The sequence below is a fragment of the Canis aureus genome, chromosome 4, assembly GCF_053574225.1.
Source record: "Canis aureus isolate CA01 chromosome 4, VMU_Caureus_v.1.0, whole genome shotgun sequence".
Classification (NCBI taxonomy): Eukaryota; Metazoa; Chordata; class Mammalia; order Carnivora; family Canidae; genus Canis; species Canis aureus.
The window spans coordinates 68,711,766-68,739,488 of NC_135614.1; the positions used below are offsets into that span (position 1 = coordinate 68,711,766).

The window sequence follows — 27,723 nt, forward strand, 5'->3', positions numbered from 1 at the left end:
GGCGGAAAAGGCACCTCTGATGCCGCCCAGGGACTGTGGGTGACCTTTAAAAAGTACATTCCCAGCCCTCAGCAAGTGGAAAGAGGGGCCTTGAGGCGAGGCGGCTCCCCCAGCGCTAGCTGGGCCCCCCACCCCCACGGCGCCCGGGTCCCAGGTTCGGGGTGGGCGCAAAGGGCGCACAGGCTGGCAATTTCGCCCGAATCAGAGAACCTGTTTCCTGGGTCCCCCCCCTCCCCCGTTAAAAAATAGACCAGTGAGGGATCCTTTATGATTCCTCCACCCGCCAGGTCCCACCAGGAGGCAGCGAAGCCCCCTCCCCCCTCCCCGGGTCCTCGGGCCCCTCCGCCCGCAGACTCCTTTGCTCCCCAGCTCGGTGGCGCCACCCCGCAGCCCCAGCCCGACGTGAGCAAAAGCGCCCACACCTCGGCCAGAAGTTTTTAAGACTTCATTACCTGGAGAGAGAGAGGGAGTGACAGGGAAGAGGACGAGCAGGGGAGGAGCAGGGGAGAAGCCGACTCCCCCGCGGCTGAGCCGGAGCCTGGGCGCTGGACCTCAGGCCCCCCAGACGGTGACCCGGGGCGATGGCGCTGGACCTCAGGCGCCCCAGACGGTGACCCGGGGGGACGGCGCTGGACCTCAGGCCCCCCAGACGGTGACCCGGGGCGAAGGCGCTGGACCTCAGGCCCCCCAGACGGTGACGGGGGCGGGGGGGCGAAGGCGCTGGACCTCAGGCCCCCCAGACGGTGACCCGGGGCGAAGGCGCTGGAGCTCAGGCCCCCCAGACGGTGACCCGGGGCGAAGGCGCTGGACCTCAGGCCCCCCAGACGGTGACCCGGGGCGAAGGCGCTGGAGCTCAGGCCCCCCAGACGGTGACCGAGGCGAAGGCAGACGCTGAACCCACCGCGCCACCCAGGCCCCTGGGTAAGAATGATTTTTCAGACTCTGATATTTTGCAGAAGGAATGGAGAAACAGTTCCTCAATTCCCTGAACGACAATTAATTGTAAAGATGAATCCTGGAAAATTCTCTTTACTGCAAACGGAGGTGATTTCGCCTCGCAGGGGAGGGAAATAAACGAAGAGGAAATGAGAGGGAGACGAACCATAAGAGACTCTTAACCATAGGGAACAAACCGAAGGTTGCTGGAGGGGTGGGGAGGGGGGAGGGGAGCCTTGGTAACTGGGGGTGTAATGAGCCCTGGGTGTTCTATGAATCTGATGAGCCCCTGAACTCTACCTCTGAAGCTAATGATACACTCTATGTTAATTAATTGGATTTAAATAACACACAACTAAACCGAATAAAATAAAAATAAACCTAGGAAGAGTCCAGAAGGCAGGTTGGGTTTGGAGCCCTCAAGGGTCCCTGGCTGCAGGAGGTCCTGGCAGATTGGAGCCAGAGTCCCAGGGCCCACTGCAGCCAGCCAGGGTCCACTGGCACCCCAGTCTTGGGAGACCCCTGGGGCCCCAGGCTGTGCGCTGCACAAAGGTGGCCTCTGTAATTGCCATAGCCTGCTGGGACAGAACCAGCCCTCCCCTTGGTGCTTCAGGCTCCAAGGCAGGAGCTGGGGCCTCTTCTGGGCTTGGCTCTGTCTCTGTCTCTATCCCCCTCACTCCCAGGGCCCCAAAGAGCAGGGACTTTGTATCGCATCCAGCCCTGCCCTGAGGGTTCAGCAGCGCCAGGGGTTGAGGGAGTAGAGGGTCTCTCCTCTTGAGTGATGGCCACTTTGGGGCTTTACCCTATGCAGAACTGCCAGTCCCAGAGGCTGCCCTACCACAGCTCCTGCAGAGCTCCCCTATGGAGAGTGATAAGGCCAAGGATTCAACAATAGCTCAACTTTATGTTTCTTATCCCGATCCCAATCCCATTCTGCCCCAAGGAGGCAAGTTGTGAAGTTTTCCCATTAAAAACTTTTCTTCTGAATGAAATAGATGGACAGCATCCGGTAACCGATTCTTCCTAAGTATATTTGTGCAACCGGCATTAGCAAAAGAATGAACTTCATTCAGGGTAGATTTGCTGCCCAGTGAATTTTGCAATCCCATTTACATTTTGCGGGGTAGGTTGGCATAACTGTTAGGATTTTAGCCTTGCTAAAATGTGGATTATACTCTGAATTTGACCAGCTGCTGATAAGAGAGTTTTTAGGGGACTATTATTCTCTCAATGAATTCAAGATGTGTTTTACTTATTAACCCCCTCCCCTCCCCTCCACGAAGTGTTTCTATTGGAATCACTCCAGAAAAAGTTCTGGATGAGATAAAGAAACAATTCTGAACAATAATTTATATCCCATCTTTACTCATTTTTTTTTTCTTAAACACACTTCCCAAGAAAAAAAGGCCAAAAAGAAAATGAAGGACTTTGAGTAATTTATGTCTCCAACACACATCTAAGTTAACAGTTCCTAGAGTGGTGAGCTAGCTCTTACTGAAAACAATCCCCTTAAATATTTTTTTTTTGAGACTGAAAAGGCCAAAATATCACCCTGTGGCCCAAGAGAGGTGGATAAGCAGGTACTTTGCAGTTCCCTGCAGACGTGGTGTTCACAGGAGTCTAGCAACAGCATCCACATCAGCCACGGTGGCCCAGGAAATCCTGACAGAGAGGAGGGTAGGGTGGGCACAAGGTGGGACCCTGGAACTGAAGAGGTGAGGTGAAGGAAGCAGAGAATTAACCCAGGGCAAGAGAGTCCGAACTTTCATACCACACAGCACAAAATCCCAGTGAATTTTCTTGTTCTAGAGAAATGGCAGAAGAAGGATTTCAAGAGTTATTATACTTAAGCACACACTTAACACTGATGACCGTGCTGGGAATTGTTAAGCCACTGTTCCCTTTGAACCCCAGAAAAGTGCCAATAAACTAATTCCATTCCCTTTCTTTCTTTCTTTTTTTTAATTTTTATTTATTTATGATAGTCACACACACACACAGAGAGAGAGAGGCAGAGACATAGGCAGAGGGAGAAGCAGGCTCCATGCACCGGGAGCCCGATGTGGGATTCGATCCTGCGTTTCCAGGCTCCATGCACCGGGAGCCTGACGTGGGATTCGATCCTGGGTTTCCAGGATCATGCCCCGTGTCAAAGGCAGGCAAAAACCGCTGCGCCACCCAGGGATCCCTCCATTCCCTTTCCTATAAAGAGGTGGAGTGCAGTCCAGAGTGGAGATTTGAAGCCAGCACACCCACTCCTTACCTTAGGGCATAAAGGCAACACTGTCAAGGGTGGTGGCTTGTGATTTGTTTCCTCTTGCCCAGGCCACATCTGCCTTCCCACAGCACCCCAGGATTCTTCCTGTCTGTGAACTCCATTGCTCACATATCAAATCCAGATCTGGAGAGTGTGAGACCGAAGGAGCACTTCTTGGGATTTTTGTCTGCACCTGAGAGAGAGACAGAACCCTGGCCCTGAGAAGCCAAAGCTTACCTGGGGCTTTTAGGAAGTGAGAGATGGGCAGCCCTGGTGGTGCAGCGGTTTAGCGCCACCTGCAGCCTAGGGCGTGATCCTGGAGACCCGGGATCCAGTCCCAAGTCAGGCTCCCTGCATGGAGCCTGCTTCTCCCTCTGCCTGTGTCTCTGCCCCCCCGCCCCCGGAATAAATAAATAATCTTAAAAAAGAAAGTTCTTCCCTTAATTTATCTCTTTAAAAAAAAGAAAGTGAGAGATGCTATAGATACTATAGATGCAGCATAACAACTTGAAGTGATCCGTGGGCCCCTGAGATGAAGTTGGAGAGAAGGGCCAGCACAGTGGAGCAGGAAAGTTCCCTGGCTGAATGGAGTCCTTGGGGCTGCTGGCTGCTGGACCTCTTGGAGGCCCAGTACTTGAGAGCAAGTTTGACCAGGGGTCGTCCTGACCTCTGTGGCTCTGATGTCTGGGTGCCCCCCCACCAGCAAAGCCAGGTGACCAAGAGTCCTGCCTAGAAACAGCATCCCCACAGCCACCCCTAAACCTGGTCCTTCTCCAATAGACAAACCAGGAACATATGGGAGGAAGAATTTCCCTTCTGTGGGAATTGAGAAAAAGAGGAAAATGTACAAAGCAGTCTCAAGGAACCCCCCCCCCCCGCCCCCGCAAAGAGGCAGGTGGCTACAGGCTCCTCAGTGGGTCTGGATGGTTGGGGGTGCCTTGGGTTACTTGTGGGTTTCCTTTTTTTTAAAATTTTATTTATTCATGAGAGACACAGAGAGAAAGGCAGACATAGGCAGATGGAGAAGCAGGCTCCTCGCAGGGAGCCCGATGTGGGACTCAATCCCAGGACTCTGGGATGGCAACCTGAGCTGAAGGCATATGGCCAACCACTGAGCCACCCGGGTGCCCCTCCTCATGGGTCCCCTGATGGGTGGGGGCGCCCCGCTTCGGGTCTTCCAGGCTCTCCACATCTGTTACTGGGCAGTGCCAGCATAGCAGCCCACAGATGGGTAAGCATATCCCAGTGGAAGTCTTGGCGGTGGCTTCAGAAGCTGCCAGCCCATGGGGTTTAGTGATTTCCTGGCCTCTTGAACAGTCCTAAATGGATAGAAAGAAGCAGGATGGTGACAAGAAGCTTAGGAGCAAAGTGCAACAGAAGATGGAATTAGAGATATTAGCATAAAAGCCTATCATGTTGGTTGAAATTATCCTGAGTCAAACTCTGTGGCTAATAGATTGGCATAGTGGCTGAAAATAAGTACTTTGGGCTTGGGGGAGAGGACTATTTAAGGGGACCCTGGTTTATACAGAGATTATTACTGCTCGGAATCCTACTGGTAATCCTGGAGCAGAGACTAGATCCCTGTTCTGCCAGCAGAGCAATGCTGGCCGGTAGCCCGTCAGGGATGATCTGAGATGTCAATGAGGAGCAGGGAAGGGGTAGTTGCCCAGGTCCTAGCGGGGTCTTTCACTCTCCCAGCTTTGACTTCTATGTCTGAGTTGCTAAATTGAAAGGCCTTCAGAAGGTGTGCATGTGTGTAACAGCCAGAAGCCGAGATCTCAGGCTCCAGAGGAAGGCCGAGTTAAGATGAGTTCTGTGTCTTTCTGAACAAGTGACCCTCAGCAAGTTTTCTAATTTCTCTAGGCCTTATTTTATAATATTTGAAAAGGAAGCCAAATTTGTTCTTGTTTCACAAGGTAGCTTTCATGAATGCATTCGATAGTACTCGTTAAAGTTTTGACGGTGTCTGGCAAAAAATAATTTCCTCAGTTGTTCCTAATATCATTATTACTGATTTTACAAGGCACAGAAAGATGATCTCAATGGGAACAAATGTAAAATGGCAACTTTTTTGATGTACTCATTCTGTAAGTGCGTTATTTTTACTTCTCTTAACCGTGATGAGACTGTGTTGTAATACATTCTTCATCTGAGTCAGTGTACCACAACATTGATGGACACAAATGGAATTTCTCGTTCAGATATTAGTGCTTACCATAATGAAATTTGATGATTATCAACATTTAACAGGCAAGTTGGGAGAGTCTTCCATGTTGTAGGTGCTGTGATGGGAGCCACACACACAAAGATGAAAAAGTGCCTGCAGCCTTCACAGACCTTGCAAACTAGTGAGAGCGCAAAGACATAGTCAAGAGACCTTGCTCTCCTGAGTACAGCCAACTCCATGTGCATCAGGCTATCTGTTTAAAGACCAGAAAGAAATGGTACTGAATATGTTTTTTTTTCCCCACGGATTGAGAAAAATAGGCAGTTATAGAATAATAGATGAGGAATAATGAAACAGTAAAAAAGGATGATCAGCATCAAGTACCGACAAAGTGCATTAGTAAAAGTACATAACAGGAATAGCAGATCAGAATCAAGGAGGCAATAGACTTGAGTGTAAATATTGACAGAGTGTCTCCTTGGATTACCTTTGGCTCTAAAGTTCTGGGAGAATCCTGACGCAAGGTAATCCTAGCATGTTCATGCTAAAATTTACTGAATTGACATTGGCAGCCCAAACAGATTCTTGAAAATATTTTGCGCATGTATCTATTTTGCACACGATTTTTCATCATAAACACACTGTCTGAATGCTCAAGTTTGAATGAATTTATCCTGGTATGTGTCAGACACCTTTGGATGTGGTCCTTTTTTTAATTCAAATTTTTATTTTATTATTTGTTTATTTTTATTTATAAAGATTTTATTTATTTATGCATGAGAGGCACAGAGAGAATGGTAGAGACATAGGTAGAGGGAGAAGCAGGCTCCCTGCGGGGAGCCCAATGTGGGGACTGGACCCCAGGACCCCAGCATCATGCCCTGGGTGAAGGCCGGTGCTCAACCATGGAGCCACCCAGGTGCCCCTCAAAATGTTATTAGGAAAAATTCAAGTACACACTCTATGTACAAATAGAGAAAAAAGTACAAGGAACCCTTATGTATTGCCCAGTCCTCTTTTTATTTTTGAAGATTTTATTTATTTATTCATGAGAGACAGAGAGAGAGAGACGGGAGGGGCAGAGACACAGGCAGAGGGAGGAGCTGGCTCCATGCAGGGAGCCCAATGTGGGACTCAATCCTGGGATTCCAGGATCACACCCTGAGTGGAAGGTAGGCACTAAATCGCTGAGCCACCTAGGGATTCCCTATTGCCCAGTCTTTAACCGTGATCGACCTTTGGCAATCTCATTTGATCTATGTGTCCCAGATTTCAGGTAGAATGTTTTATTTTATTTTATTTTATTTTATAGATTCCATTCATTTGAGCAAGAGAGAGAGAAAGAGCACATGAGGTGGGGGGCGGGCAAAGGGAGAGGGAGAAGCAGACTCCCTGCTGAGCAGGGAGCCCAATTCAGAGCTAGATCCCAGGACCTGGAGATCATGACCTGAAGCTGAGATCATGATCTGAGCAGAAGGCAGGTGCTTAACAGACTGAGCCACCCAGGGGCCCCTCAGGTAGAAAGCTTGAAACCAGATCAGAAACATCTTATCATTGTACCTGTCAACACTATAGCATTTATGTAGAACAGATCAGACTTTGTTCATAATGCCATCATCATATCTTATAACTTTAACAGGAATTCTTTAATACCATTTGGCAGTCAGTACTCATTTCATCCTCTTCTGGTTGCCTCAAAAGTATCTTTTTTTAAAAAAATATTTATTTATTTTAGACAGAGAGAGAGAGAGAGACAGAGAGCGCACCCATGAGCTCGCAAGCACTGGGGGGATAGGGAGAGGGAGAGAGAGAGTCCTGTGCAGAGTCTGTGCTGAGCATGGAGCCAACCCAGGGTTCAATCTCACAACCCTGAGATCACAACCCAAGCAGGAACCAAGAGTTGGATGCTTAATTGACTACCACCCAGGCACCCCAATATTTTTTTAAAAAACTTTTTTTATTTTTAAGTGGGGCTCAAACTTACAACCCTGAGAGTAAGAGTCCCATGCTCTACTAACTGAGCCAGCCAGGCATCCTCAAAAGTACCTATTTATATTTGAATTCTTTACATGAGGATTCATGTACTGCATATGGTTAATATATCTCTTGACACTCTTGATTTATGATTCCCAGTACACCTTTTTTTCCTTGCCTTTCATTTCTGAAAAAGCAGGGTAATGTATCCAGTAGAATCATCCACATTCTGGATTTGACTGACTGATTGCTATGTGTTGCTTTTTCTTTTATTCCTCATAAGTCTTGTATGCTGTTAGATTTATAGGTATGATTGGATTTAGACTGAATTTTTAGGGACAAGAATACTTCATAGGTGGTGCTGTGTTTTCTTTTAATTAGGGGCCATGTAGCCTGTATTGTATCACCCTAATCATGGGTCCCTCTGTTAGTGAGAGTCAGAAATTATTAGAGAAGCTCCTGGGTGAGAACCGTGCTTCAGGATCGGCTTCAGTATGAGAACTGCCTACAGCTAAGACTAAAGGAAAAGAAGAAGGTTGGTAGCTTAATGTGGAAATCCCGACATGCTTCACTATGGACAATGGCTGGGAAGAGGGACAGTTTATGGAAAGAAGAAAAGCTTCCATTCATTGAAGGATACATGGAAAGTGATAGATGACACTAAATAGAAGGTTAATATAGAATGGCTAAAGTGAACATGGAGAGAAGCTGCAAATCATTCTTGAGAAGGTAACACACTAAATAAAACTATGAAACTATCAAGAAGACACAAGTTAGAAACATGGGTGACTCATTGCTCTGGTGGTAAGGACTTGAAGTGAATAGACCTGTCAAGGGCTGGTATTGCTGTTAATTCTGAAAAGCATGATGGCAGTGTGTGTGGAAGGTCGTGTCCTTTGTTCCTCTAAACCCCACTCCTGGACCCGTATCACAGAAAGGGTCTCCTCTAGGTCCCTGGGGATTCCTACAAGATGCCACTCATCTCAATATTGTTTGTGAGGGAGAGGGGCTGGAGGCAACTGTGAGGTTTCTGTAAAATGTCCTGTATTCATTCTAGAACACGGCGTGTAGCAGTTGGAAAAACAAGTTGTACATAGAGCTAAATTGATTAATCTTAAAATCCTAATGAGGAGTGAATTATTAAATAGAAGTTTGTACCAGAATAACATTTCTATATGTGAAGAATGTTTACACACCCAAAGCTACAAATTCTATACAATACATAGATAACTACTTGTAAGCCAAAATTTTACCTGCAGCATTGTTTATAACCTAACTTAGAAGTGATATGTCACGACTTTCATCATATTTATGGATCATACAGATCAATCTCAGAACAATGTGCGAGGGGACCACATAAACGTGTACATGCCAGAACCATTGCTGGCCATCTTGGAGGCTGGCTATCACATTACTTTAAAGTTTAGTCCAGATGAAGAAAAGTAGTTACATAATAATTCTCAAGAGGTATAATATCATTAATGCAGCAAAAGTTCCTACAAACCATATAAAACCGCTCCAAATTTAAAGAAATAGAAATTTAAAATTGGGATATATATTTTACCTATCATAGGTATTTTAAGTTGTTGATACCCCATGTTATTAAGAGTGTAGGGCAGTAGACACTCTCATATACTTCAAGTTGAATTTGTTGCTACTGTATTTTGAAGACAATAAAGCTAAATGAACTAACTTTATAACACACAGAACTTTATACAACATATAAATTTAACTTTTAGCAATATATTCCACCATTCCATACGATAAAGATAACTTAAGCCAAAGAGTCGAAACTGGGAAATGGCTAATCATAGGAAATTGGAAATAAACATTCCCCTTAAAATGACATATATGGTTGGTAAAAAAAAAGTGAGCAGTCACTATAGCCATAATAAAAGTTGGCTGGATGTTAAGGATGTTAAGAGGTAAAAGAGAGTCACAATGGTATCTAGATTATTATTATTTTTTTTTAGATTATGATTTTTTTAAGGTTTTATTTATTTATTCATTAGAGACACAGGCAGAGACAGAAGCAGGCTCCATGCAGGGAGCCTGACGTGGGACTCGATCCCGGGACTCCAGGATCATGTCCTGGGCCGAAGGGAGACTCAACCACTGAGCCACCCAGGCATCCCTAGATCATGATAAAGTATTTGTATATAACTAGAAAAAATACAGGAAGCTCTACAGTTTTTAAGAAATACTTAGGGCATGTTTGGCGTAAAATTCAGAATGTAGAAAATTTTACACAGGCAAGTGAGTGCCCATCCTGATAGAACCCTGAGCACCTTTGCCTGGGGTACCAGTCTGTAACATGGTATTTCCATTGTGGAAAGTATCACTATTTCTGTTAATTGGGAGAAATAAAGAGCATAATACGCCTTCACTTGGCTTCAGATCTGCTTTGATGAAAATAGTCTTGGGGCCAATTGTGTGTGGGTTGGGGGGTGGGAATTCAGGCTTTAATAAATTTTGGACTTTAGAATCTCTAGTGAGACAGTATAGAACTGTACTCCACAGGCTATCGTGTTTAATGGCAAGCAGGATTGTAGAATACTTCCTTGTCTCAGTCTATACAGGAGATATTTTATTTTTAAGATTTTATTTATTTACTCATGAGAGACACAGAGAGAGAGAGAGAGAAAAAGAGAGAGAGAGAGGCAGAGAGAGAAGCAGTCTCCATGCAGGGACCCGACGTGGGACTCCCGGGTCTCCAGGATCAGGCCCTGGGCTGAAGGCGGCGCTAAACCCCCGAGCCACCCTGGCTGCCCCTATACAGGAGCTATTTATCCCTTTCTCCAACCCCCATTGATTAGTCAGTGTTTTGGAAACAAAAACAGAAAAGTAGAGGAAAAAGAAACTGTAATTTCTGGCAAACTCTTATCTTCAGTGATTGTCACTTTTCTTACATACAATCCTTGGAACCAAAAATTATTGTATTTAAATGAAGGCACCGAGCACCTCCAACATACCCCAATGTCTTCAATTCCTCAGGTGCTAGAATGTATGTTTCACAGCTAACTGTGTTGGAGAAATCAGAATTGAATCTGTAGTAACAGGAATATCAACCTGCAGTCAAACAGATGGACGTAAACAATGTTTTCCAATTCTCCCAGAAAGGCCAACAGTGACAGGATAAGCGACAGCCTCAGACCAGTGAGGGTGACGCGGTGAATCTCGGTGACAGGGAAAGATGGAAAGGGGGGGATGGATATATCAGAAAAGAAAGGAAAGGAAAGGGTTTAGGAAATAGCTCTTGGGGAAGAAAGCCCGGAGCATTCAAGTACTACAGAGCTAATAGAGTTGGACACTTTGCCCTTCCAGAATTGCTGGAAAAGAGCAACTGGCATCAAATCCCAGTTAACATTTATTGACTTTACACGGTGCTGCATGTATGCCTAAGGGAGTGCACCCTCTAAACACATCGCTAGGGTGGGAACTGTAATTAAACCCTGTTCCCGGGGTCCCGGGGAGGGGGGCTCAGTCGGTTAAGCGTCTGCCTTCTGCTCAGGTCGTGATCCCGGGGGTCCTGGGATTGAGCCCCATATCGGGCTCCCTGCTCAGTGGGGAATCTGCTTCTCCCTCTCTGTCTCCCTCCGCCCCTCCTCCCACCTGTGTGCATGTGCTCTCTCACAAATGAACACATGAAATCATTAAAAACCAAACCAAACCAAACCCTGTTTTCCTTAATGAAGACAAAGAGGCGGAAGGGATAAAGTAAGTTTTGAAAGTCAAGAGGTGAGAAATTTGAAGAATGACTACAGCAGACTTCTGATTCTAAAACCATCAGCCTACATAGCCCAGCTGTCTGGGCCTCCATGGTCACTGGACTCCCTCCCACCTGCCCGCTGCCCCATCCTGGGAATGCAGAGACTCCTCTTCCTTGGACCTCCTCTGAGTTCCCAAGGTGACAGATACCAAACAAGCCCTCATATGGTTTGTGTGTTTGGTGGGAGAGAGGAAATTCAAGAAACGCTGGTGCCGATGACAAGCTATCTGAAGATACTAGGAGGTACCTCAAGACAGACTCTGAGGGAAAATATCCTAGGCCTAGCAGCAGAACGTTTATTTTTCTTTCTTTCTTTTCTGTGGCTCTATTCTTTTTTAAAAATTTTTTTTTAAATTTTTATTTATTTATGATAGTCACACAGAGAGAGAGAGAGAGAGAGGCAGAGACACAGGCAGAGGGAGAAGCAGGCTCCATGCAGAGAGCCTGATGTGGGACTCGATCCCGGGTCTCTAGGATCAGGCCCTTGGCCGAAGGCGGTGCTAAACCGCTGAGCCACCCGGGCTGCCCTTGCGGTTCTGTTCTAATAAAACTTTATTTAATTTTTTTTATTTTAATTTTTTCTTTTTTTAATTTCAATTCAATTTGCCAACATACGGTATAACATCCAGTGCTCATCTCATCAAATGCCCTCAATGCCCATCACCCAATCACGCCATCCTTCCACCTGCCTCTCCTTCTGCAACCCTCAGTTTGTTAGGAGTCTTCATGGTTTGTCTTCTTTTCTAATTTTCCCCTACTGAGTTTCCCTCCTTTCCCTGATAGTCCTTTTCACTATTTCTTATATTCTGCATATGAATGAAACCATAAGAACATTTGTTTCTTGATTGATTTTTTTGCCCCTCTTGCTCTTCCCATCATGTTGTCCTATCTCTCGGATCTTAGGCGACAGCTTTGGTGAGACGATCTTGCTGACTGACTGCCTTCTTATTGCTAATCTTTTGTTTTTGAGAAAGAGATCAGATAAAATGCAGGTTTCATAAGAAGAAAACCACAGTTGTTTTTCTCACCCTGGTAGCACAAGTAGGTGGCAGCTGTGGTTCCACCTGCCTGACAGGAAGGGTGTAATGTGGTGCATACAGCGAATCTCCTGTAAATATTCTGGTTCTAATTTGAACCATTATTGTGCTCTATAAGTAAACTAATTTTAAAGAGGTTTATTTTCTCTAGATAAGTTTACATCTAGGAAAGTCTTTTAGAGTACAGTTTATAAATTGGGTTACCATGCTGCTTTAAGTAGAAGACACAATTGTTTTAAAAAAGTTATTTATTATTTATTCATGAGACACAGTGAGAGGCAGAAACACAGGCAGAGGGAGAAGCAGTCTCCCTGCCGGGAGACTGATGCAGGACTTGATCCCAGAACCCCGAGATCACGACCTGAGCCAAAGGCAGATGCTCAACTATGGAGCCACCTTGTGCCCAGAGGGACAGTATTTTTGAATAAAGAAAGAAAGATATCCAAAATATTGATAAATGACAAGTTGTTGATTCCTGTTATAATAGGATTTCTTTGGAGGGAAGTAAAAATAGTATGTTTACATTTGTGTAAAATTATAGAAAGCCTCCAAAATATATCCATTGTGGTTGCTTATCATTTGGGCGGTAGGGAAAGTGAGGATGGAACTTCTGCTTTCACTTTATACTTTACTGTTTTATTTCTTTTATTAAAATATTTTATTTATTTATTCATGAGACACAGAGAGAGAGAGAGAGAGAGGCAGAGACACAGGCAGAGGGAGAAGCAGGCTCCATGCAGGGAGCCTGATGTGGGACTCGATCCCGGGTCTCCAGGATCGTGCCCTGGGCTGAAGGCAGGTGCTAAACCGCTGAGCCACCCAGGGATCCCCCTGTTTTATTTCATTTGGAAAGAAATATGTATTATTTTGATGATAGAATATTAAGGATAACTGAAAAATGAAAGAATTCTAATGCTATTCACTTTAAAGAATTCTACTGATATTTATGAAGAATGGATATATGATAGGTACTATATGATAAGTTTTATTCTTAGTATCTTATTTATGTATTTATTATTTAGCTATTATTATGTACAATTTACTGGTAAGGAAATGTAGCTTTGCAGAATCTGAGTAATTTGTTTGCATGAGGGGCTGCTTAGCAAGTGTTTAGTCTGGTAATGTAGCTCCCCATTGGGACACCCCACAGCTCTGTGTGTTATAGTCACCACGGCCAAGCATTCACATTCACTTTCCCTCTGGAGGGGCCCTCGGGTGGCTCAGTCCGTTAAGCATCTGCCTTTGGCTCAAGTCATGATCCTGGAGTCTGAAGATGGAGTCTGAGGATGGAGTCTGAGGATTGAGCCCCAGAATCAAGCCCCGTGGGGCTCCCTGCTTAGTGGGGAGTATGCTTCTCCCTCTCTCTGTGCTCCTCTCCCCACTGTTCTCTCTCTCACTCTTACTCTCTCTCAAATAAGTAAATACATAAAATCTTAAAAAAACAACAACAACCAATACTTTCCCACCTGGAGAGACTTATTCAAAATCACGTGGCTACTGAGTGGATATATAACCTATTCAATTTGCTCTTAAGGAAGATTAAAAAATGATGTACATTTTTGTAAGATATGGGGAAAAATAATGTGGCCTCAGAAGAGTTCAATGGCAGCAGCTCTTTCTGCCTCATGCTTTAAAACCGCCTTTTTCCACCGGAAAACCCCCCACAAACAAACCCAGGAACAAAAGAGGCACCCCCTGGAGTGCTAAATCCAGAGAAGTGAACCTCTGCAATTGACTGCCACGACAAGTCTAGAGAAGGAAGAGACAAAAAATACTTAACATTAGCGCATGTGAAGCCTTCCTTGAAAACAAGAATGGGAACTCTCTCCAGAAATGTGAATTCCTAGGGGTGGTCTCTAGGTGTCTGGAGGATGGACCCTGAGAGCAAGAGTAAGCCCAACTGGCAAGGGATCACTGAGGATTCCAGTGGTGACCCCAGGAAAGTGGCTTCAGCATTTCCTGGGCTAAGGAGCAGAAATGTATCTCCCAGGTGTGAACAGTGTATTTCACTTGCATTGTACAGAGTGGGTGGTACCTGGGGGGCTGTCACACCCAGAGCAGTGGGGTTTCGCAGTGGGGACTCACATTCCCAAGGCAGAAACCTGCTGAGCAGCCTTGGTTTCATCTAACTCCCCAAACCAGAAACTACTCACTGTGTCAGGAGATTTTATTAGGGAATCTTGATTTATACAATCTAAAGTTACACTTATTCTTTTTTTTTTTTTTTTACAATCATCTGATTTATAGAAAGATGCAATACTTAAAATGATACAAAATACTGATTTCAAAACATTAAAAAATGAATATATTTAACCATACTCAGCTCATAACAGAGCAAATGGGTAAGAAGAATAATCATACTATAGCATATTGCTAATATGAACTGGCAACAGAAAAAGTTGGTATAAGAAGACAGAAAAACGATCTTTTAAGAATTAGAACCGAGGGGCTCCATAATCATCTGGCATCCGCTCAATGTTGTACCTATGGTTAGACATGTACATGATGGGAACTCCAGGGATCTTCCGGATCCTTCCTTTAAGGTCCCGGTCAACTGTGGACACAATGTAACACTTGTGCTGAGTTACTCTCTGTACTAAGCAGTCATCTGCATAGGTTCCTTTGTGTGTGCATGGCAATTGTTCAAATCTCGGATCCTTGGCAATCCTTAGAGCCACTCGATACTTTTGCCCCAGTTTCTCAATTTCAGCCTTTACACAGTCAGTTATACAAGGGATACACTTGGCATACAGACAGTCCATCATTGACTGTACTAAGTCAAGTTTGGCTTTAATGGAAAAGTTGATAAAGTTGGTATCAACCAGGATGTGGTAAGGTGGGCCCAGCTGTGTGTTATATTGGAAGAATAAGCAGGAAGGATGTTGGGGACTTCTCTTTCCTTGAGTGCACTGGGATCTTTCTTTTCTTTCTTTTTAGGTTTTAATCTATCCTTTTCTTTAAGCCTCTGATCTCGGAGACTAAGCATTCGCTTCATGGTCGCATACTTTCTTGCTTTCTTTTGCTTCCCCATGTTCACGCCGCACTCTTGTTTCTTACACTTATTCTTAAATCAAAATGTTACTGGTCTCCAGTGACTGTGAAAGTTTCCTTGAAAGATCACTTACAATGTTTTGCTCTTACACATTTTTTCTTTTCTATTCTGTCCTGGAAGACGTTAGTGTGTCATAATTTAGAAACTAAGCAGCCCAAATGATATGGGGTAATATAATCTGATACACTTAGGAAGAAAATGCAAAAACACACCTTTACACACAATTGGTTGGATCTCCCTTACCAATCTCTTGGGTACATCTCTGGCCAATCTCATAATTTACTGGATCAATATCATATATCTGAGTAGTCTTATTGTCAGCAATCAATTGAAACTGAATTGAAATTTCCATCTTTCATCCAAATCACATCTTACGGTTGTCTGGAGGCCAAGAAGCCCTCTTGGACAGGATGGTTCCAGTCCAGATACCTCCCACTTGGGTCACCAGTTGCTTTCTATCTGTTCATGATTGTATTAAACTTGTTCTAGACTCAGAGCCCTTGTACTTTATATTCTCTCTTTCTGATAACACCTCTCTCAGACTCTGCACGGCTTCCTCCATTACATTATTCAGATCTCAGTTGAAAGGACACCGCCATATCTGACAATTCCTTGACTGCCCTAGCTTAGATAGCACCCTCCCAGCTACAGTCTTTCCAATTATCTTGTTTAATATTCTTGATAGTACTTATCATACACACATATATATATATTTTTAATTTGTGAGCATGTTTCCTGCTTGTTTCCTCCCATGAATGTGTCAGGCACATCACACATAATTCACATCTGTGTTGTCAATCACTGTATCTCCAGGGCCTTGATCACCATGTAGCATAATGTAGGCACTTAGTAGGTATTCATGAATGAAAAAGGAAGGAGTTGGGGATCCCTGAGTGGCGCAGCGGTTAGGCGCCTGCCTTTGGCCCAGGGCACGATCCTGGAGACCCGGGATCGAATCCCACATCGGGCTCCGGGTGCATGGAGCCTGCTTCTCCCTCTGCCTATGCCTCTGCCTCTCTCTCTCACGCTCTCTGTGACTATCATAAATAAATAAAAATTAAAAAAAAATTAAAAAGAAAAAAAAAGAAAAAGGAAGGAGTGTATGCAAAATAATCTCCAGGCATTGGCTCAACAGAGGAAGGGCAGGTGTAGATATCTTCCTTGGAAGCCTTTGTTCCTTTGTTTCATTTTGCTTCTCAGAAGATGCAAGTAAACTTGCTATGACCACGTAATGCTATGACCCAATCAGTTAGACCTGTAAAGCTTTCCTGAACTTGCTTTGATTAATGTCATGCAGAAAGAGCATATTTACCCGCTTCCTCTCACCACGCCAGGCTTTCTGAAGCAATCCAGTTTTCAGCATTGGGTTTTTGCTAATTAAAAGTGCTAGACTGGAAGACCGCTCCTTCCTTCTCTCTCTTGGCCCAGACACTGTTTTGCCATCCAGGAGCCTGATGGATGAGAGCTTCTTCTGTCTTGCTGAGAGGGTTTGGTTGTCTGCCCGCAAGAGGTGGGAACCCTGGTTACTGTTGCAACTGCACATGATAGAAGCATGGGCCTGCAGCATCCAGGTACTGAGAAGAGGCTCAGCCGAAGGCCTCAGACTGCTGAGAATAAGGGAGATCTGGAGACTTTCTTCGTTTGAAAAGCAGTTTGAAAAGCCACCTAGATAAGCTTACCTGGGAGTTGATACTGAGTTTCCAACTGGGCCATAGCAGATCCAGGGGAGGGGAGTTCTCTAGACCATGTGCTGAATGGGTCCCAGAAATGCTGAGACAGGTCATTGCTGGTGGAAGCTGAGAGTCCTGTGACCTGATTTCCATTCAGGCAGGGATCCTGGAACTCTGCCCCCTTTAACCTGAACCTGGTGGCTTAGCCACAGCGCTTTCCTCTCCAGCCTGGCTTTTCCACTTCTTCCAAGTCCTGCTGTTGGAGCCGGCAGCCCACCCAGTGCTGGGTTCGTGGTACTGTAGGACAGCTTTTCAAAAGCATTTACTTCATTTTATTTGAAGGGCTACATAGTTTTGGGTTTTCAGATGTACCATAGTTTTCCCCAACTCTTTCCTGTAAAACACGTTTGTTTGCTCATTTTAATAGATTTTCTTCTTTCTTTTTTAAAGATTTTATTTTTATTTGTTTGAGACAGAGAGAGAAAGACTGCAAGAGGGGAGAGGAATAGAGAGAGGGAGAAGCAGACTCCTCACTGAGCAGGGAGCCCCATGGGGAGCTTGATCCTGGGACCCTGGGATCATGACCTGAGCCAAGGCAGACACTTGACCCACTGAGTTATCTGGGCACCCCGACTTTCTTCTTTAAAGTGGTTTTAGGGCACAGCAAAATTAAGCAGAAAAGAGGGAGAGTTCCCATGTACTCCTCCTTTCACACTAGCATAGCTATCAACATCCTTCACCAGGGTGGAATATTTATTCCCAGTTATGAACCTACAGGGACCACCTGATTTCAGAAACGCTGTGCTGGAGAGTTCTATCCATGTTGACAATACTCCATCAAATATGGGTATTGGTGGGTGTTCTGTTTTTCCTGAAGCCATGAAAGACCCCTTAGCCATGTGTAGTGCTGAAGAGTGAATACCCCGGGTTGTAAGTCTTAAACCCTGGGGGATGGAACATTTATGGATCAGGAAAAAATAATGGAATGGAGGGCTTAAAGAATTTGGCAAGTGTGTGCTTGGCGTAATACGATGTACTGATTCAAAGCAAGCATATAAATATCACAGGCATCTGAGTGTTCTATTTCTTCTCACCGTTTGTTACTTTCTGGGCAGTTTTGTAAATATAGATGATGCAACTCTCTGAGCCATGGTTTCCAGGAAAGGCAGTGAAGTAGTAGGTACAGGTCTTGGCCCAAACAGCTGCTACAGTCTTTAACCATTTTCAACCTTTGGCAATCTTGTTTGATTCACGGGTCCCAGATCTCAGGTAGAATGCTTTAAAGCAGATCGGAGACATCATTTCATTGAACTCATCAATACTGTAGCATTCACGTAAAACAGATCAGACCTTGTTCGTAATGCCATTATCTTATAATTTTAACAGGAATTCTTTAATATCACCTAGTAGTCAGTACTCATTAAATTCTCCCCAGTTGCCTCAAAAGTATCTTTTAGTACTTGAGTTCTTTACATGAGGGTTCCAAGGAGGTTCGTGCACTGCAGATAGTTAATATATGTCTCTTAAAACTCTTGATTTATTATCCCCAGTCCACCTTTTTTCCCCCTTGCCTTTAATTTCTGAAAGAGCAGGGTAATATATCCTGTACAATTGTCCACATTCTGGATTTGGCTGATTGATTGCTATGTGTTGCTTATTCTTTTATTCCTCATAATTCTTTCTCTTTTTTTTTAAAGATTTTATTTATTTACTGATGAAAGACACAGAGAGAGATGTAGAGACATAGGCAGAGAGAGAAGCAGGCTCCCCATGGGGAGCCCGAAGCCGGACTCCATCCTGGATCCCAGATCATGACCTGAGCTGAAGGCAGATACTCAACTACTGAGCCACCCAGGCATCCCCCTCATGACTCTTGTATATTGTTAGATTTAGTGATGTGATTGCATTTAGACTGAATTTTTAGGGACAAGAATACTTCATAGGTGGTGTTGTGTTTCCTTTTCATTAGGGGCCATGTAGCCTGTATTCTATTGCCCTAATCATGGGTCCCTCTGTTAGTGAGAGTCAGAAATTATTAGAGAAGTTCCTGGGTAAGAACCGTGCTTCAGGATCAGCTTCAGTAGGAGAACCTCCTACAGCTAAGACTAAAGGATGAGAAGAAGGTTGGTAGCTTAATGTGGAAATCCCGACATGCTTCACTATGGACAATGGCTGGGAAAAGGGACAGTTTATGGAAAGAAGAAAAGCTTCCATTCATTGAAGGATACATGAACATGAAAAGTGATAGATGACACTAAATAGAAGGTTAATATAGAATGGCTAAAGTGAACATGGAGAGAAGCCGCAAATCATTCTTGAGAAGGTAACACACTAAATAAAACTATGAAACTATCAAGCAGACACAAGTTAGAAACGTGGGTGACTCATTGCTCTGGTGGTAAGGACTTGAAGTGAATAGACCTGTCAAGGGCTGGTATTGCTGTTAATTCTGAAAGGCATGATGGAAGTGTGTGTGGAAGGTCGTGTCCTTTGTTCCTCTAAACCCCACTCCTGGACCCGTATCACAGAAAGGGTCTCCTCTAGGTCCCTGGGGATTCCTACAAGATGCTGCTCATCTCCATATTGTTTGTGAGGGAGAGGGGTTGGAGGCAACTGTGAGGTTTTTGTAAAATGTCCTGTATTCATTCTAGAACACAGTCTGTAGCAGTTGGAAAAACAAGTTGTACATATAGCTAAATTGGTTAATCTTAAAATCCTAATGTATAATATAATTTCATATGTATATATAACTGGAAAAACATAGTACCTCAATAGTATTTGTGAAATATTAGGGACAGATGTGCTTTAGGATTCAGAATGCAGAGGATTTTAGATGGACTAGAAGGTGTATATTCTGAGATATTATTATTATTTTTAAGATTTTATTTATTTATTCATGAGAGACAGAGAGAGGGAGAGAGAGAGAGAAGCAGGCTCCATGCAGGGAGCCCGATGTGGGATTCGATCCCGGGACTCCAGGATTACTACCTGGGCAGAAGGCAGGCGCCAAACTGCTAAGCCACCCAAGGATCCCCTATTCTGAGATATTATAACTGTGACCATCCTGGTCTGGGGTAGCATTCTGTAATGTATCATTACTCTTCGTGATGTTAAAAAAATACTCATGATGATTGTAATAGAGAGCTTGATATATATTTACTTCAGATCTGTTTTGTTGCCTCATAGTTTGGGGACCAAATTGTGAAATAAAAAGACTAGGTTTTAAGAAGTTTTGGACCTTAGAGCTGCTAATAAGAAGTTGTGCTCCCATCTCTGTCTGTGGTCATTGGCAAGGAGGATTGTAGACTATCTACCATAGTCCATTCAGGGACTATTTATCCACATTTCATTCCCCTTTCCTGGTGATCAGTTATTAATTTGGAAAGAAGAAAATAAACAGTAAGGTTAAAAGTGAAAAGTAAAGATGGAATTTCTGGCAATCTTTTATCTTTAACAATTGTCTTTTTTTTTTAACTTGCACTTCTTAGAAGGAAAAATTAAACCAAAAAAATTGAAGTATTTAAGGAAAGGCACACCAGTGTCTCCAGCATATATCAACTGCTCAAAGTAGTATGATTTATGTTTTACAGGCTAGCCCTAACTGAAGGAATTGGAATTGACTGAAGTTACAGGAATGAAATAATATCATCTTGGGTTCAATAGGTGGATACAAGCAACGCTTTTTCAATTCTCTGTGGAAAGATCAAGTAAACACTACTTCCTGGGTAAGTTATAGCCTTGGCTCCAGGAGGGGTGGTGCAGAGAATCTTGTAACAGGGGGAAATGCGGTGTGATATCTTAGAAAATAAGAAAGGGGTGCCTGGCTGGCTCAGTCGGTGGAGCATGGGAGTCTTACTCTTGGGGTTGTGAGTTTGAGCCCCATGTTGGTATAGAGATTACTTAAAAAAATTTTTTTAAAGTATTTTACAGAGAGAGCCCCTAATGTAGACTTCAAAAAAATATCTTAGGCCTGCCCAAGGACTACCTCTTTTTTTTTTTTTTAAGATTTTATTTATTTATTCATGACAGACACACACACACACACACACACACACACACACACAGAGAAAGGCAGAGACACAGGCAGAGGGAGAAGCAGGCTCCATGCAGGGAGCCCGATGTGGGATTCAATCCTGGGTCTCCAGGATCACGCCCTGGGTGGAAGGCGTGCTAAACTGCTGAGTCACCGGGGCTGCCCAAGGACTACCTCTCAATTGTATTTTTCCAATACCCCTTTTCTCATCTATTGTCCTATCTGCCAAATCTCAAGGCTGTCTTTGAGGCCAGCAAGGTGGCAGCTGCTCCAGTTAATGACCAGGATCACTCACTCATAGTCCCTATCCAAAGGTGATTTTTGGTTGTTCCTGCTGCTCAAACCCAGAGTGTCATGGACCCCAGATAAGACCTCATTGAGCTACACACTGACCCTAAGTTGCATCCCTTTCCAACAGCTGTCCAGTTCCCCTACATACACACACACACACACACACACACACACTCACACAAAAAGACGCTGGCATTTGTGTACAGTTTTATTGAAAAAAGAACAAAAATTTTATAAAGACAACAATGACAAAAACTTCTTACATCATTACTGAGCAAATTGGAGATATCTTAATTGAGCCATAATTTTTTTAAGAGGAAGATCCAATAAGAAGAATAATAGAGCTTTTATTGAGAATATTTTTAAAGGAGATGCAATCAAGATTTCCAAGCTGAGATCTCAAAGTTCCTGTTTGTCAAATGACAGGTGGCAACTGCCCACGAGCAGGAAGACAAGGAGGAGTCAACCCACTCCAAGCAGATGGAGGAATCTTGGCAGTGTCTTCTTCTAGCTGGCCCCAGAGGAAGGAGGTGCTCACAAGGTCCCGGTTCTGAGGACTCTCTCAAGCTGTCTGTGGACCAGCTGGAGCAGGTTGGCCAGGAAAATATACCTGGAAGGGAGTCTGTTGGCTTCCTGTGCTTTGCCAACTCTCCAGGTAGTGATTTGAGTCCCATGGGAGTTGGAGTCCTCTGTCTGGTTTTGGCATGTCTGTCCTCTCTTCCAGTGTTCCAGGCACTCTACAAATGTTCCTGTGTGGGCACCAGTGTGGCAGCTTGCAGAAACTGGAAAGCATTCCAGTTGAAATGCTGGCTATCCCAAGAACATGTACGCAGAACTGGACACTGTTGTAAGTTGCTTGCTTTCACCATTGCCACTGTGGAGAGGACAATTCATCAGAGTGGAAATAGGGATTGTAAGCAAGCATGCCAATTCTGGAATCGCAGCCCATAACGTCCACATTTTCCAGGCTTGGTGATGTGGTGCTCCTGTGTCCAGGCCACAACTGCCTTCCACTTCACCTCAGTGCTCTGACAGCAGGTCACCTCGCTTGTGCGCACTGGGAATTGGGGTTCTCCATAGTTGTAGGCTGAAGGGACACTGGCTGGGATGTCTTTTTTTTTTTTTTAATAAAGATTTTACTTATTTATTCATGAGAAACACACAGAGAGAGGCAGAGACACAGGCAGAGGGAGAAGCAGGCTCCATGCAGGGAGCCCGACGTGGGACTCAATCCTGGGACCCCAGGATCACACCGTGGGCCAACGGCAGCGCTAAACCACTGAGCCACCCAGGCTGCCCTTGGCTGGGATTTCCTTGGCGCCCAAGGCAGATAGCTGCTCTGGGCCCTGGGATACATGGTCAGGTAGACGAGTCTGGGGCAGTGGAAATTCAGAAATTCAGCAGGTGTAACAGGGGAACAAGATCTATACGACTCTAATTTTCAACAATTACAGTCCCAGAGACACACGGGATCCAGTTCCTGTTGTTGAATTTCTTTCAACAATAGCCCTTTTATGGTGCTGTTTTTTCTTTTCCTCATTCTATTGTTTTCTGTCAGCCTTTCTCAGTCTTATTCTGAAACTGTTCTATACCTGGATCATTTCCTCTCTCATCTCAATTTTTTTCCCTGAGATTTTCTTTTCTTTGCAATTTCTAGTTCTTGCGCCTGGATTCCCATGCTTCACTGTCTTCCAAGCTCATGTCCTCTTTGATCTTTCCCATTCTTGTCCACAACTTGATTCTGTTGGGCCCTCAAACCTGGCAGTCCCAAGGCTGATGCAGGGTAAAAGCCACTCCTCCCCTATGGAACTCATGTTTTTCCATACTGTGGAGGCCAACCTGCCTCCTTGTCGTTAAAAGACGGAATATTACTCAGCCATTAGAAACGACAAATACCCACCATTTGCTTCAACGTGGATGGAACTGGAGGGTATTATGCTGAGTGAAGTAAGTCAGTCGGAGAAGGACAAACAGTGTATGTTCTCATTCATTTGGGGAATATAAATAATAGTGAAAGGGAATATAAGGGAAGGGAGAAGAAATGTGTGGGAAATACCAGAAAGGGAGACAGAACATAAAGACTCCTAACTCTGGGAAATGAACTAGGGGTGATGGAAGGGGAGGAGGGCGGGGGGTGGGGGTGAATGGGTGACGGGCACTGAGGGGGGCACTTGACGGGATGAGCACTGGGTGTTATTCTGTATGTTGGTAAATTGAACACCAATAAAAAATAAATTTATTATTAAAAAAAAAAAAGAAATCTGAAGGAGAGGGAGGGGAAGAAGAGCAGACAGAGAGACTTTTGGACAGGAAGGGAGGCCGGTCAAATGGGGAAGCTCCCTCCACATCCAAACCACAAAGCCACTCCAACTCCTCTCTGACCATCTACTATTTTTTTTAAGATTTTATTTATTCATGAGAGACCAGAAAGAGAGAGGCAGAGACACAGGCAGAGGGCTCCAGCAGGAGCCTGATGTGGGACTCTATCCCAGGACCCGGGGATCACGACCTGAGCCAAGTCAGACACTCAACCACTGAGCCACCCAGGTGCCCCTGACCACCTACTTCCATTCTCTGATCCCAATGACCGAGCGTGCTTACTCAGTTCTGCAAGGCGGGCAAGGCAAATGTGGCTTTGTCTTCGTTTTTGAAGCAATCGCAAGACTTCAGCTCTTCTACACAGATATCTGTGGTTTACGGTGGTTTGACTTATGATCTCCTGACTTTATGGTGGTGCTAAAGTGATACACATTCCATAGCGATTGTACTTTGAGTTATGAATTTGAATTTTTTCCCCAGGCTAGTGATACATGGTACGATTCTCTCTTGTGATGCTGGGCAGTGACCCCCACAGCTCCCATGATCACGAGGGTCAGGAACTCACGTGCTTCCAACCATTCTGTTCTCATACGTGTTTGCACACAAGCATTCTGTTTTTCACTTTCAGTATAGCATTCAATAAATTATGTGAGAGGGTCAACACTTTGTTATAAAATAGGCTTTGTGTTAGATGATTTTGCCCAACTGTAGCCTAACGGAAGTGTTCTGAGCACAGTGAAGGTAGGCCTGGCTAAACTGTGATGTTCAGTAGGTTAGACGTATAAAATGCTTTTTCAACTTCTGGTATTTTCAACTTATGATGAGTTTATTGGGACATAACCTCATCATAGTGAAGAATGGTTTGTGTTGAAATGTAGAACTGTCTGTGCGAAAGGAGAAATGTCCTCATAGGAAGACTAAATTAATGCCAGCGCCCATTTTCTGGGTCTTGATTTCTAACATCTGAGGGGACGGAAAAATTTAAAAGACAAACGTGTCCTTACTACAAGCTTTTTCACATCTCCCAGCGCAGCCATTTCCATGTAGGGTGCAGGCTGCAGGACTGAAGAAGTAGAAATCTTTCTCCTAGGACACCAACAGGAAAGAGTAACTCTCTGCAGCATCTAAGACTCCGAGGCCACAGCCTCACCACGCCAAATGGCTGCACTCAGGAGCCTTCACGTTTGCTGGATCTTTACTAGAGTCCATATGGATATTGGTACAAGGCAGGTCCCAAGAGAAGGCGGGAGAGGCGGATTCTGTAGCTGCTAGAATTGTCTGACCTGGGGCTGATGCCCTGGAACCCCACAGCTGTCAATTCAGAGAGCACAAGGCTTAAGGTCTTCCTTTTTCTATTTATCCCCCTAAACTTAACCTGTACCTTCCCCCTTGCTAATGCATCCTCCAGAACATTCAAGGAACGCTGACATCTGCTGTCCGCACTCAGCTGGAGGGTCACACTCAGCTTCAAGGGCGACAGACCCCTGACCAGGTGTCCTCTGCTGTTCCCTCCCTCGCCAATAATACCTCTGACTTCGGGCAAAGTGTTCTAGTTCACCTGCAGCTCTTCCTGCCCCAAGGCCACCTATATTCCTATTGAGCCTGATGCCACCCTCTGAGAGGTAAGCCCACACTGGAAAGTAGGAAGGAGGGTTCAATTGCTGTATACATACACAGTAAGAGAACCGTGACAAGTGTAAGTAGAGGTAAAAGTTCCTTGGCACATCATAGATCCCATTAAGAGCGTTTTTCTCCTAACTTAAAAAAATCTGTAAGTCATCCAGGAGAGGAAAAATCAGGAAGGTTCTGTATGGCAGGAAGAACTTCCAGGGGCGGGTCGCAGGCTCCTTGCAGGGCCCGGGCCGAGGCGCTGGGTGTCCCCTATCCGGGCCCGCCGCCGCCGCCTCGGGTCGCGGTGCCCGCAGCTCCGTGGCCGTCCGGGCCTGGACGCGCGCGCTCGGCCGCGGTTCTGGCCCCGGCAGGTGGGGCCCGGGGCTCCCGCCCGCACCGCGGCGCCCGTCCCCGCAGGCCTGGGGGCGCCGGCAGGAGCGCGGCTGAGCCCCCGGCAGTGCGCGGGCGCCCGGGGGCAGGAGCGGCTCTGGACCTGCCCCCGCGAGGCAGCTCCCCCAGCCGCGGCCGGCGGGGATCCCTCGCCTCGGCCTCCGGAGCGGCCCGGGGCGGGGGGGCGGGGGGGGCACCCAGCTCGGGTCGGGGCGCTGCTCTGGGGCCCGGGGCGTGCGAAGGACGGTCCCAGTCCCGGGGGCGGATCCTCATTGGCCTTGCAAAGTGCCTCCGAGCCCCGTAGGATTAAGGAGAAAATTGCGTCATTCTGGGAGCCGCTGCTGAAATTGGGTTTTGATGATTGGATCAGGACGAGGCCTGGCTGGTGGGTGGGGAGATTGGTCCAGTGTTGACAGCTTCCACCCGACATAGACGGTCGCAGACAAGCCTAGACGAGTCACATTTACTAAACTAATTCTCTTCCCTTAACACAGAGGCATTGCCTGGCAGTGGAGACGAGACTCCGGTGAAGCCGGATCATAATCCGAGATCGCAGAGCTCCTTCAGGTTAGCGATGGACTGAGAACCAGGGCCTTACGCACGTGTATCAGGTAAGGAGTGAGCAGAGGATAGTGAGGCAGGGTAGGGAAAAGGGGGCCTCATACCTACTTAGAGTTGTAATTTTTCTATTTTTGTCTACACTAAACTACCTGAAAGGAACATCCAAAATTGCTATGATTTTCATACCTCTTGGGCAAATGGATTGACTTAAAGTCACATTCTCAGTAGTGTTTTTGCTGAACCCTATCCATTTTAATGCAATCGTGTGCATTATAAGCTATTTCCCTTATTTGCTTTCCCTTCTTCCACTGCATACTATTTTACTTTAAATGTGTATTTTCCTATCAACCAGTCTTGTAACATGTGATTTATTTTTCCATGTGCTTCTATTTTCAATTCATGTAAAAACTATTAGATTGTATGTTATTTATCATTTTGCACTCATTTGCCAATTCCTAGGATCTTTACATGGACTTTGATCTATTGCTTCCCAGTCTGGTGTATTAGCCTTTGATGAGTCTCTGCCACTCCTTACCCATCTGCTGTCCCCAGTGGACACTCAGATTGCCACTCGGTCACCATCACCATCTATACTAGTCCCTTACAGACCTGTGAGAGAATTTCTCTAGGCTATGAACTGGTGAGCAGAATTGTACCATAGCAAGTATATAAACCTAATTTTCCTGAGTTCTTCCAGATTGTGCGTTAGCACGAAAGCAGCATTTACCTTCTGACAGTGCATGAAGATTATTCCATGCACACATTCCTCACAAGCCCTTGGAGAGGCCTAGCGGGCATTGGAACACTCACTAGGGGTGGCGATTAGCTGTGGTGGTGGCCACCTGATTCAGTCTGTTCTGACTGCTGCCAGGGTCTGTCCTGGTGTGTCAGTCTGCACTGTGCTTTGAGAGCCATTCTCTGATGTTCAATAGAAAAATCTCTGTTCACCTTTCTGTTGGATTTGAAGCTATCTTAATTTGCTCAAACCCTTTATGCTTAAACTATTAAGTTTCTGTCACAAAAAAAAGACAAAAAGCACAAAAACCAAAAATCCCAAATGCAAAAACACCAAAACCAGAAAAAGAAACAACAGTGACCTCACATTCAACTTCATACTTTAGCTTAATGTAATCTCTTTTCTTTGTAGCAACCTGGGTAGAATTAATCTAGATTTTTCCTCATAAAATAATTAAGTATTTGAAGGATTTTTTTTCTAGTTTCAGGATATTTCAAGATTTTTATTTTCAAGTAATTTCTACACCAAACATGGGCTTGAACTTACGACCACGAGATCAAGAGTAGCATGCTGTACCAACTGATCCAGCCAGGTATCCCTATTTCAAGAATGTTAGTTTGCCATTGTCCAGGATTTTTAGATGAGAAAAAGGGTAAATATAAAAGAAAAAGCAAATTCCCCTCGTCACATCTGGAAATTTTACATTTTTCCTTATAAGCCCTTCCATCAAGAATTATTTAAATAAAGACATTTTGATCATTTACATGTGTGCTAATTTCATTCACACAGGAATCTTGGGGCAGGAGCCAGGAGGGCTGCTTCCCAGGACCTCTTTTGATCCTGATGGGATGTCTACAGATCCAGATCACACGCTGATTGGAGCCCAGCTCTATGGTTGGGGTGGGGAAGGTGGGTAG

The 27,723-nt window shown here is 45.0% G+C and overlaps 1 long non-coding RNA gene and 1 pseudogene across 2 annotated transcripts; one reads left to right on the forward strand and one right to left on the reverse strand.

The window, feature by feature from the left end:
• On the forward strand, window positions 1-27,569 carry LOC144312916 (uncharacterized). Of its 2 annotated transcripts, none has more exons than XR_013378563.1 (6): window positions 1-921; window positions 20,456-20,590; window positions 21,616-21,844; window positions 24,917-25,130; window positions 26,004-26,120; window positions 27,288-27,569. It is a non-coding gene; the product is annotated as an uncharacterized LOC144312916 (long non-coding RNA). The 2 variants fall into 2 exon arrangements; XR_013378564.1 differs by having other exon boundaries at window positions 21,616-21,780.
• LOC144311929 (rRNA-processing protein FCF1 homolog pseudogene) lies at window positions 14,506-15,192 on the reverse strand (annotated as a pseudogene).
• Window positions 27,570-27,723: the final 154 nt, after the last annotated feature.